This window comes from Eriocheir sinensis, unplaced genomic scaffold (assembly GCF_024679095.1).
Source record: "Eriocheir sinensis breed Jianghai 21 unplaced genomic scaffold, ASM2467909v1 Scaffold52, whole genome shotgun sequence".
NCBI classification, from domain to species: Eukaryota; Metazoa; Arthropoda; class Malacostraca; order Decapoda; family Varunidae; genus Eriocheir; species Eriocheir sinensis.
In genome coordinates this window covers 534,302-544,967 of record NW_026111854.1, presented here as the reverse complement: position 1 = coordinate 544,967, position 10,666 = coordinate 534,302, and the positions used below count along the sequence as shown (strand labels likewise).

General features: G+C 50.8%; 1 non-coding gene across 1 annotated transcript; it reads right to left on the bottom strand.

The window, feature by feature from the left end:
• Positions 1-2,384: 2,384 nt before the first annotated feature.
• LOC126992920 (5.8S ribosomal RNA) lies at positions 2,385-2,544 on the bottom strand. The gene has a single exon (XR_007747161.1). It is a non-coding gene; the product is annotated as a 5.8S ribosomal RNA (ribosomal RNA).
• Between the last annotated feature and the right edge of the window lie 8,122 nt (positions 2,545-10,666).

Sequence of the window (10,666 nt, the reverse complement as noted above, 5' to 3'; positions counted from 1 at the left end):
AATGCTTGTCGAATCAGCACCGTTCCCACGGTAAGGAGCACCTCCGTAAGCACCACCCAGCACCCACGTGGTATTAAACATCCTGTGCACGGCACTGCCATGGTGTTGCGACATACAGTCACACATTCACATGTACATTATAATATATACATTACATCGCTCGGTCACCTAAAAGGCGCGACCCGGCGACTCACCCGACCTTTAAAATTAGTGTACCTATCAATGTTAAAGTTGCGCAATGTGTGCTAGCCAAGCGAGGTCTTGCTATGCTTGTTTTAAATAATTATATACGAGTCAGAGCCCGCCTAACGAGACAACATCGGGAAAGGCCAATGATGATAAAAATAAAGGCCAATGATGATAAAAATAATCATAGAAGTAACAAGAAATGGGTAAAGTACATACAGGTTGAGGTAAACAGGGTAGAGTCGTGGACGTGGAAGCTCAGTACTCTTCCGAGAAAACAAAATAATAATAGCTCGAAAAATTATTTACATGATACATCCTAGAAAAAATAAATTGACCAAACTGTCATTAGGATACATGGTAATGGAGCTATTTGGAATAGGAAAAAGAAAAATGAAAAAAAAAAACCTTGAAGAAAATCTGCTACAAATTGAGCCTTCGAGTCACACCTTGACACAAAACTGTCGCAGAGAAACACTCATCCGGTGCGTGACAATCAATTGCCAGTGTCGTTACCCTCGGCACGCCTTTGAGACGGGCGGAGTCTACAACAATAGATGAGGGTGTGTGAAAAGAGGTAAAGTTATCCGTAGAGTCTCCTAATAGTTACAATGTGATAACAAGGACAAGTCTGGAGAGCCTTAGAAGCATCGGCTGTCAGTACCACTAACTCCTGATACTCCGTTTTTCAGGTCTATGTTACATACCCCTCACTTGGGTAACTTCCTTGTTAGTAGTTGGAGGGTTGAGTAGTTATCATTCGATGCTCCTCACGCAGGCGCACACGTGCATAGGGAGGAATGCTCGCTGGGCGGCGGGGGTGAGCCGACATTCTCTCTACCGGCACACTGGGCTTTGGTGCTTCGTCTCTGGCGCTCTGTCTACGTTTTGTGTTACGTTGTAAAGTTGGTGGTTTTAGTTAGGGACCTGTAGCTTATGTTATAGCTATGGCTCTTGGTAGGTGCAACATTGTTGTCTGGAATTCTGCACTTGATTAAATACTGTGCTTCATTGATTCGTGCTTCTTTGAAATGACTCCTTGGGACTAGTGTTGAGTCGAGTGATTTATGGACTTAGTGGGAAACTTATTGTTACAGTTGGTCATCAGGTCATCGTATGCTCACAGGACACATCTAACATGGACGCCGAATAGTCGGCGACATGTCTCCGAACTGTCCCCGAACTGTCTTGAGCATTCGCTGACATGTCGCCGAATGGTCACGACCTCTAAGAATCTTGGTCATGTCGGCGAACCGGTCGCCGATTTTTTTTACGAACTGATTCGGCGTCAAGTTCGTGGCCAAAATTCGGCAGTGTATTTGGGGCTTAAGGTGCCATGAAAATAATTTCACAAATAATTTTATTTATTTATTTATTTATTTTTTTGCCATGCGTGAGTGTACATGCTTTTAGTGTATGTCACACAGCAAAGTTGTTGAATTCCTAGAGTTAAATTTGCTGCTGAGCATATTTTACTAATGGTCGTGCATACATATTTTTTTTCATTATTCTTAGGGTGAAACCTATTTATATTTTTTTTTATTTTAAATATTTTTCATACTATATCTAGAGAGCAATTTGAAATTATTTTCTCCCTCACTTGGAGTTTCCCAAGTCAATTTCCAGTGTGCTTACCACAAACTAGTTGCTTTTCTTTGTTGTATAAGAGTATGAATATAAAAAAACTGTAAATCAACAATTACCATATCTTTTATTTTGAATAATGGCTGCCAGTCGGCGGTGGTGGTGCACACAGACACGCGGGACGTGGTCCCGCGGTTGTTTGCGTCTGCTCGCAGCAAGGAGAGGTAGGGTGATCCGGGTAAGTCCAGTGAATAACCGGCCCGGTCGCCTTCTCCTGCCTATCACGCGAAGCAGAGCCACCTTAGCCCGTCCGACTCATAGCGGCACATGTTGGGGTTCCGAAACGAGACAGGACACGGAAAGCGACAACAACAGACGAGGAGGAAGAAGAAGAGGCAGCCTCGAGACCCAAGTCCCGAGGAGACCACCTCCTCCTCCTCCTCCTCCCCGCTGTGTCCATAAGCTCCGTGTCACCGACGTACGCGCCCGTCAGAGACGTGACACGGCCGGTAACCATTCATGGCCTTAAGGGAACGCCCGCTAGTAGCAACAGGCGAAACTCCCCAATGCGGTCGATATCATAGCTGACATAGCCGATGCATGGAATGTATATCCGACCCTCGTGTAGGAGTGACGGCATCACATGAGAGTGCCGCCGCCGCAATGTGCGTTCGACTTGTCGATGTATCTGGTATTCTTGCGATTCACATACCGACACGCAGCTTGCTGCGGTCTTCATCGACCCACGAGCCGAGTGATCCACCGTTAAGAGTTGTATTTTTGTTTTACGTCGGACGCTGCCGACTCTCATCAGCAGACTTCCGACGTCTCTGCCTCGGGAGACGATGTGGGATTCGCTTATGCGACCCAGGAACCCTTGGGCGTGCCCACGTCCGAGCCGGCGCCGGCGGGCGTATTTCCCCTCGTGATGTACGTCGCCACGACCCATTGCTGGGGACGTCGAAGGCCCAGGCGGATTGGTACCCCGACGTCTGCGTTTACGCGGTCGAAGGGGGAAACCTCTGGTGTCCTGGCTGCCCTGCGACGATCGTGCAGCAGAGGGGCAAAACCTCTCGCGGCGTGCAAAAGGTCGGTGACCCACCCGACCCGTCTTGAAACACGGACCAAGGAGTCTAACATGTGTGCGAGTCATTGGGAGCACTAAACTCAGAGGCGTAATGAAAGTGAAAGGGGGGGCGTCCCGGGGCCTTCGGGCCTCGATCGGCGTCCTCCGGGGCCGATCCCCGACCGGCCGCTGCCGCCGAGTTTCCCATCCCAAAGCGGGAGGTGTTTGTACGCAGGGGGGCGCAGGCCCGGGACTTGCCATTCGACGCCGTTGTGCAAATCTGTTGTTGGCCTCGCCGGCGTTGCTTGGGCTCTCGGTTGGCGCGCCGCGCGTCAGGCGGGCTTCGGGTGGGGGTTTCGGCTTTCATCCGGGTTCGTCCCGCGCGGTTTTGCCTTCCGATCCTGCTCTGTCCGGAGTGGCCAAGCACGCGTGCTGTCGACAAGTACCATGAGCAGACATGTTGGGATCCGAAAGATGGTGAAGTATGCCTGGCCAGGATGAAGCCAGAGGAAACTCTTCCGGTCCCACTCCGCCGTCCGCGCTAAAGCCGGCGCGGCGGGGCAGCGCGCGTTGGGGAACCACCGCAGGGTTCGCGCAGCGCCGGTCGCAGGCGGGACACGCTCATGCGAGGTGGGGCCAACGGCCCGGCGTGCGACGGCTCGCATTTCGCGGTGGCGGCTCTAGCCCTCTCGCCACTCGTGCCGAGAGCTCGGACCGGTGTGTCTCCGGCCCTTCCGTGGAACGCGCTAGGCTGCGTGGGCGCGGGGGCTCCGGTTCTCTCTATCGCCGGCTTTCGGCCGGTTAGGTAGAAGCAGCAGTCGTCCCTCGCTCCAAACCCACTTCGGCTGGCGCCCAGCGATCAACTCAGAGCTGGCACGGACCATGGGAATCCGACTGTCTAATTAAAACAAAGCATTGCGATGGTCGGAGATAGATGTTGACGCAATGTGATTTCTGCCCAGTGCTCTGAATGTCAATGTGAAGAGATTCAATCAAGCGCGGGTAAACGGCGGGAGTAACTATGACTGAAGCGGTAGCCGAAGAGTGCACGTAGGTTGAACCCAGGAGGTCTGGGCTAGACTAGAACCATAGTTACCGTTTGTGACTGGCCTCCCCGTGGTCCCCGCTGGACGCACCGAGAGCGGTATTACCCGCCTACCCCTGCGTGTTACTACGCATATCGGTGTGACTAAACAGTCACTCTACAACGTCAGCTTTTAGTGCAATACTTAGTTCCGCCACTCCAAACCCAGGATGGCGGAGGCTGGCGTAGGTTGGGGCCAAGACCGCTCCCCTATCTGTCCCGAGTGCGGAGAAACCTTCCCCTCCTTTACCGGGAGAAGGCTCCATCAACACTCCGCACACGCTGACACCTTTCATGCGACGCTTGCTCTGGAGATGGTGTCACGACCGAGGCCCGGTGGGACCCTGAAGAGAACTGGCTGATGGCCAACTTTGAAGTGTCCCACGGCGGGACTCTGATCGTGGACCTGTGTCGTGAGATCCAGGCGCAGGTTCTCTCCCACCGATCTGTAGAAGGCATCAAATGCCACCGGAAAAGTCGGGCCTACAGGGACTGTCTGCGAACACTACGCAACAGTCCGGAGCGGCCTCGCCCACCACCAACACCAGAGGCCGTCGGTGGATCTCTCGTGAGGGCATGGAGAGAGAGTGAGCAAGCAGAAGAGCGATCCGGGGGGAACTCTGACCCCGCAGTAGGGTTAACCCCGGTAGCTGCGCCCCTGCCTGGAGATGACTCCGATTCCGACCTAGAAGTCGTCTACCAGGCAGGCGAACACCTTGCGCGTTGCCGCAACGGAGAGGCTGAAGAGGCTGAGCCTGCGGAGGACGACGAGGCTGCTGTGGTGAGCGCCTTGGAAGAATCTGTCAGGACAGCCTCGGAAAGCCTCGCTGTCCCGATACCAAGTAATCTGACTGATATCCAGGCACAATTTGATGCCTGGATCCCTCCCCGCCCCCCACGTGGCGCTCCACCACCATCGGAGCACCACAGTAACCTCAGTCCATCGAGGTTACGGAGGAAGAGTTACGCAGCCTTTCAGGCCCAGTACAAGAGGGATAGAGGCCGGGTGATTAAGAAGATCCTTTGTGGGGAGGATCTCCTCAACACCCCGGCCCTCCCAGAGGGTTCTCACACCTTCTGGAGGGGGCTGTTCAGTCGGCCGAGTCCAGAGGACCGCCGCCGTCCGGATCCCGTAAGACGGGTCAGTCCATCAGTGATGGGCGCCGTCACGGAGGAGGACATAGCGGCGGCACTGAAGGCCACCCCCAAAGCATCGGCGCCTGGCCCTGATGGTCGCACCATTAGCGACCTGACAAGGCTCGGGACGGCTAGGCTTAGCTGGGTGGTCAACAGTTGTCTCTGGCTTGGGGCTCTACCCCCTAACTGGGTCAAGGGCAGGACCATTCTACTGCCCAAAGTGCCAAAACCATCGGCACCAGGGGATCTCCGCCCTATTACCATCACTCCCCTGATTACAGTTCCGCCACTCCAAACCCAGGATGGCGGAGGCTGGCGTAGGTTGGGGCCAAGACCGCTCCCCTATCTGTCCCGAGTGCGGAGAAACCTTCCCCTCCTTTACCGGGAGAAGGCTCCATCAACGCTCCGCACACCCTGACACCTTTCATGCGGCGCTTGCTCTGGAGATAGTGTCACGTCCGAGGCCCCGGTGGGACCCTGAAGATAACTGGCTGATGGCCAACTTTGAAGTGTCACACGGCGGGCTTCTGATCGTGGACCTGTGCTGTGAGATCCAGGCGCAGGTTCTCTCCCACCGATTTGTAGAAGGCATCAAATGCCACCGGAAAAGCCGGGCCTACAGGGACTGTCTGCGAACACTACGCAACAGTCCGGAGCGGCCTCGCCCATCACCAAGACCAGAGGCCGCCGGCGGTACTCTCGTGAGGGCATGCAGTTTTAAAGGCGGTGGTTAAGGCAGCACAGCAGAAACCCTCGAACGTCTTTGTTGCGTGGATGGACTTTAAGAAGGCGTTTGACTCGGTGAGCCACCCCTCCCTGAATGCTGCCGCCAGGAGATGGGCACTTCCATCCAGGCTCATCGAGTATATCAGTCAGATGTACAAGTCGGCAGCTACCGAAATTGACGCAGGCGACCCCGTTAACATCCAAGGGGGCGTCCTGCAGGGGAATCCCCTCAACCCCTATCTTTTTAACATATGCTTAGACTGGGCCCTGGCTACTCTCCCCAATTAAATCGGGGTCAAGGTGGGTAGTTTTCATATCAACTATCTCGCCTTTGCCGATAATGTGGCGCTTCTTGCCTCGACTCGCCCCGGTCTCCAGGCCGCCCTTGATCGCCTAACAGAAGCTGCGGCGGGTTGGGGCTTGAAGTCGGAATTGGCAAGTGCGCCACTCTCGGCATAGTAGCCGACAAGAAGAAAAGAACATGGGCTCAAGAAACAACCCCCTTTAAGATCACGGGGAGGCCTGTGCAAGCTCTGGCACCCGGGGAATTCTACAAGTACCTGGGTGTTCAGATGGGCGCCAGCGGAGGGGCTACGGCGTTCCGAGCGCACGAAGACCTAGTGCGCAAGCTTGCCAGGCTGAGAGAAGCACCGGCAAAGCCCCAGCAAAAGCTCTGGGGCTTAACGAAGATCATTATCCCTCAGTTACTGTACCCATTGGTAAACATGGCTGCTACGGCCGGCCAGCTAGGCCGTATAGACCGGACCGTCAGACGGGCAGTCCGGTCCTACCTCCACCTTCCGATGGATAACCATGCGGCAGAAGTGGATGGGGGACAGAGCATACCCAGTCTGGCCACGCGGGTTCCTCGCCTCAAGGAGGATCTCCTCCAGCGGCTGAGGGACTCCAGTGACCCGGTGGTTAAGCACGCCGTGCGACCCAGTGGACAGGCGCCTCCTCCGAGCAGTACACCACGCTTGAGGAAGGCGGCTGAGAGGAGCTGGTGGTTTAGGCAGATGCACGAGGCAGTCGATGGCTCGGGGCTAAGAGGTGCCTCAGACACACCTGCCTCAAGCAACTGGATACAAGACGGTACACTTCTCCTCAAAGGGGGCGATTTCTCCCGAGCGGTGAAGCTGCGGGGCAATCTGCTCGGCACGAAAGCCCGACTCGCGAGGGGGAGGCGGGTGGACGATGTCAACTGCGACCTCTGCCGCAGACACCCGGAGAGCCTGGGCCACATAATGCAGCGCTGTCCTGCGGTCCAGGTTGCTCGTACTCGTCGCCACGACCGAATACTCGACTTTGTAGCGGGCAGGCTTGAGGATGCGGGTTTCAAGGTTCTCAAAGAACCAGCTATACCAACCACAGCGGGAACCCGCATCCCCGACATCGTAGCCGCCCGCGAGGACTGGGGCTCGGTAGTGCTAGATGTTCAGGTGGTCGCTGATGCGGCTGCAGGGGATTTGAACACTGCACACCAAAGAAAATACGCCTACTATGATGTTCCTGACATCAGGCGTTGGGTCCAGTCCACAACAGGGTACCCCTCCTGTCTCTCTACCATCACTGTGAGCTGGAGGGGTATCCTAGCCCGCCCCACAGTGCATATCTCGAAAGGTCTCGGGTTACGCAAGTCGGACCAAAAAGTCCTCGTAGCCCGAGTCCTAGAGGGCGGGCTCAACATATATAGAGAGTTCACGAAAACAAGTGGGGGGGTGGTTCACCACCCCGGCTGAACTGGGGCTAGCAGTCCCCACATGATTTATAATAGAGGCAAAAATCCCTCACCTCTGTTCTTTCGGCGTTTTCGGCGTTGTACTTAGATAGTACCAACTGTAAATGTTGGGCGCTGCGTTTCCACACAGCAGCGCCCTAGCCGAGCTAGACTTCGTTGATTATCCAAGGCTATAATTAATTAAATAAATAATAGTACATGATTTAAAAAAAAAAAAGCTAAAATAAATAAATTATATTATTATTAATAATAATATAATTAAATTAATAACTCTATTATGAATTAGAAAATTTGCACAGAGTAAAAAAATAGCCAAATGCCTCGTCATCTAATTAGTGACGCGCATGAATGGATTAACTAGATTCCCACTGTCCCAATCTACTATCTAGCGATCACACAGGCAGTGGAACTGGCCTGCGCCTAACACCGGGGAAAGAAGACCCTGTTGAGCTTGACTCTAGTCTGATTTTGTAGAGAGACATCAGAGGTGTAGCATAAGTGGGAGGTCGTCACATCAGGGGCTTGCTCCGTGCGGCTGACAATGAAATACCACTACTCTGATCGTTTCTTTACTTACTCGGTGAGACGGAATCGGAGCTTCCCCACGTGGGATTGCCTCCTGTTTCTAGCCTAAAGCGGCGGAAGGGAGGGCGCGCTTGGTTTCGGCCTTGCGTTAGCCTGACCGGGCGTTCGCGCCCGCCGCGATCCGCTCCGAGGACATTATCAGGTGGGAAGTTTGACTGGGGCGGTACATCTGTCAAACGATAACGCAGGTGTCCTAAGGCCAGCTCAGCGTGGACAGAAACCTCGCGTAGAGCAAAAGGGCAAATGCTGGCTTGATCCTGATTTTCAGTACGAATACGGACTGCGAAAGCAGGGCCTATCGATCCTTTTGACTTTATGAGTTTTAAGTAAGAGGTGTCAGAAAAGTTGCCACAGGGATAACTGGCTTGTGGCGGCCAAGCGTTCATAGCGACGTCGCTTTTTGATCCTTCGATGTCGGCTCTTCCTATCATTGTGAAGCAGAATTCACCAAGCGTTGGATTGTTCACCCATAAAAAGGGAACGTGAGCTGGGTTTAGACCGTAACTCAGACGGGTTAGTTTTCGTCGATTTTGGGGGGCGGGGGGTGGGGGTGGGATTCCTTAAGTAACACGAGTTTCTCACATGAGGTAGCGACCCCTAAGAGTGTTCTCATCTCACCCGGGCTTGTTAGTTCTCGGACTGGAGGTGAGGCTTTTTCGATGCTACTTAAGCCCATTTAAAAAAAATAAAAAAAATTGTCACGTGAATCCCAAGTGAGAAAAGGATTCACTTTTGGAAGATAAGTCTGTCGCGGGACGGAGCAAAGGGTCCTAATGTCGCTACAGCCATAACCGCTGGATCTAATGGAACCGTGCATAGTGGCAACACCTTGTCTCTTAAAAAATATTAACACTGCCTTTTCTCGTCAATATAACCTTAGTATACAGCGTCATTTTACATTACTTCTGTAATTATCTACATTACTTTTGATTTAATAATCTAAAATCAGTTTTTCGACTTTTTACGGAAAAAAAAAGTTTTTTTTGCGTGGTCTAAAGTTTAGAATCATCTAAAAACGATTTCATTGACGTATCCTATTTATTTCTGATTTGTATTGATTTTGGAGAAAAAAAAATGGAGTGAAGTTACTTCGACACTGCCACATGTTTCTTTTTCGAATTTCGCCCTGATTCTCAGATACTTTGAAGATGACATTTATATTAATACAAATTACAACACTGTACACCGTTTTTTTATGAAAAGTTATTGTAACCCGAAAAACTAGATCGTTTGTGTTATCCGTTGTATTGTTTCGACCTATTCCATTTTAGCAGCAGAAGGTATTGCTTTTTTTTGTATAAGTACACTTAATTTCGCTTCTCTGGGCCGATATTTACTTAAATGTCTTACAGGTTGCCATGATTTTTTTTAGCCCCTTGAGCCAGGTGTACGTAGACTCGACAAGTGTAAATCGGTCCTAAACTTGCAGCACGCTGCTACATTAGTTACGAAACTCCAAACTTCTTTTTTTTATTTTAAAGCATGCACACAATTTCCTCGTGCAAAAATAATGCTTTTATTTTTTGGCACGTAACGGACAGCTCCTACATTTTTTTTTCCTATTTCGGCTTTCCCTTTCATCCGATAATCACTGGGCACCAATATGTGTATGGGAACATTAGAAGTGGCAGCTTTGGAGAAATTTAATTTCCAGGTCCGTAAAATATCGAGGAGGCAACGATAAACTAGAATTTTATAACTGAGATGATTGACGTGATTTTGAAGGTTGTGTGTCTATTATTAATGACATGGCAGCCTTCAGAAGGTAATGTAAAATGTACAAACTGGAAAGTTTTCCTTCTCCATGCACCATGTTTAGACCCAGCAAATGTACCGTGAGGTAGATTTAGACCACCGATTCATATATAAGATCTGGAGTTCTATAAATAGTTCCCTTAAGAATACTATTCCTTATCCCATTAGCTTTGCCTGCAATCTCTCTCACATGAAGATGAAACATGAGAAAAGAATCAATCCTGACACCAAGATCTTTGTAGTTGTCAACATCTAAAATGGGTTGCTCACCAATTAAGTACTGCAAGAGAACAGGTGCACATTGAAAACTTCTACAAAAGTTCATTCTAACACTTGCTAATTGAAAAAGACAAACCCCAAAATCTACTTGTATTGAAGTATAGGTTAATATATCTCTGCAGATGAAGATGGGAACTGAAAAAACTTGGCATCTGCAAAGAGACAAAATTAACAATTTAAATAAAAAACAACATGATTGATATAGATAAGAAACAGCTAGGAACCAGCCACTGAACCCTGTGGGACATCGCTACCATCCTCAACTAGATAACTCTCACCACCATGCACAACCACTTCCATTTCCCTTCCAGCCATGTAATCACTCAGCCAGCCCAGCAAACAGCCTTCAACCGCAACCCCACTGCTAGCTAGCATCCTAAGTAACAATCTATGATTAACAACATCAAATGCCTTTTTAATTAAGTAAAAAAATATAGCATCCACTGACGATGATGATGATTATTAGGAAGTTTTTCTTGGCGCCGCAACTTTAAGGTCATGTGGCGCCGAATAAAATATTAAATAA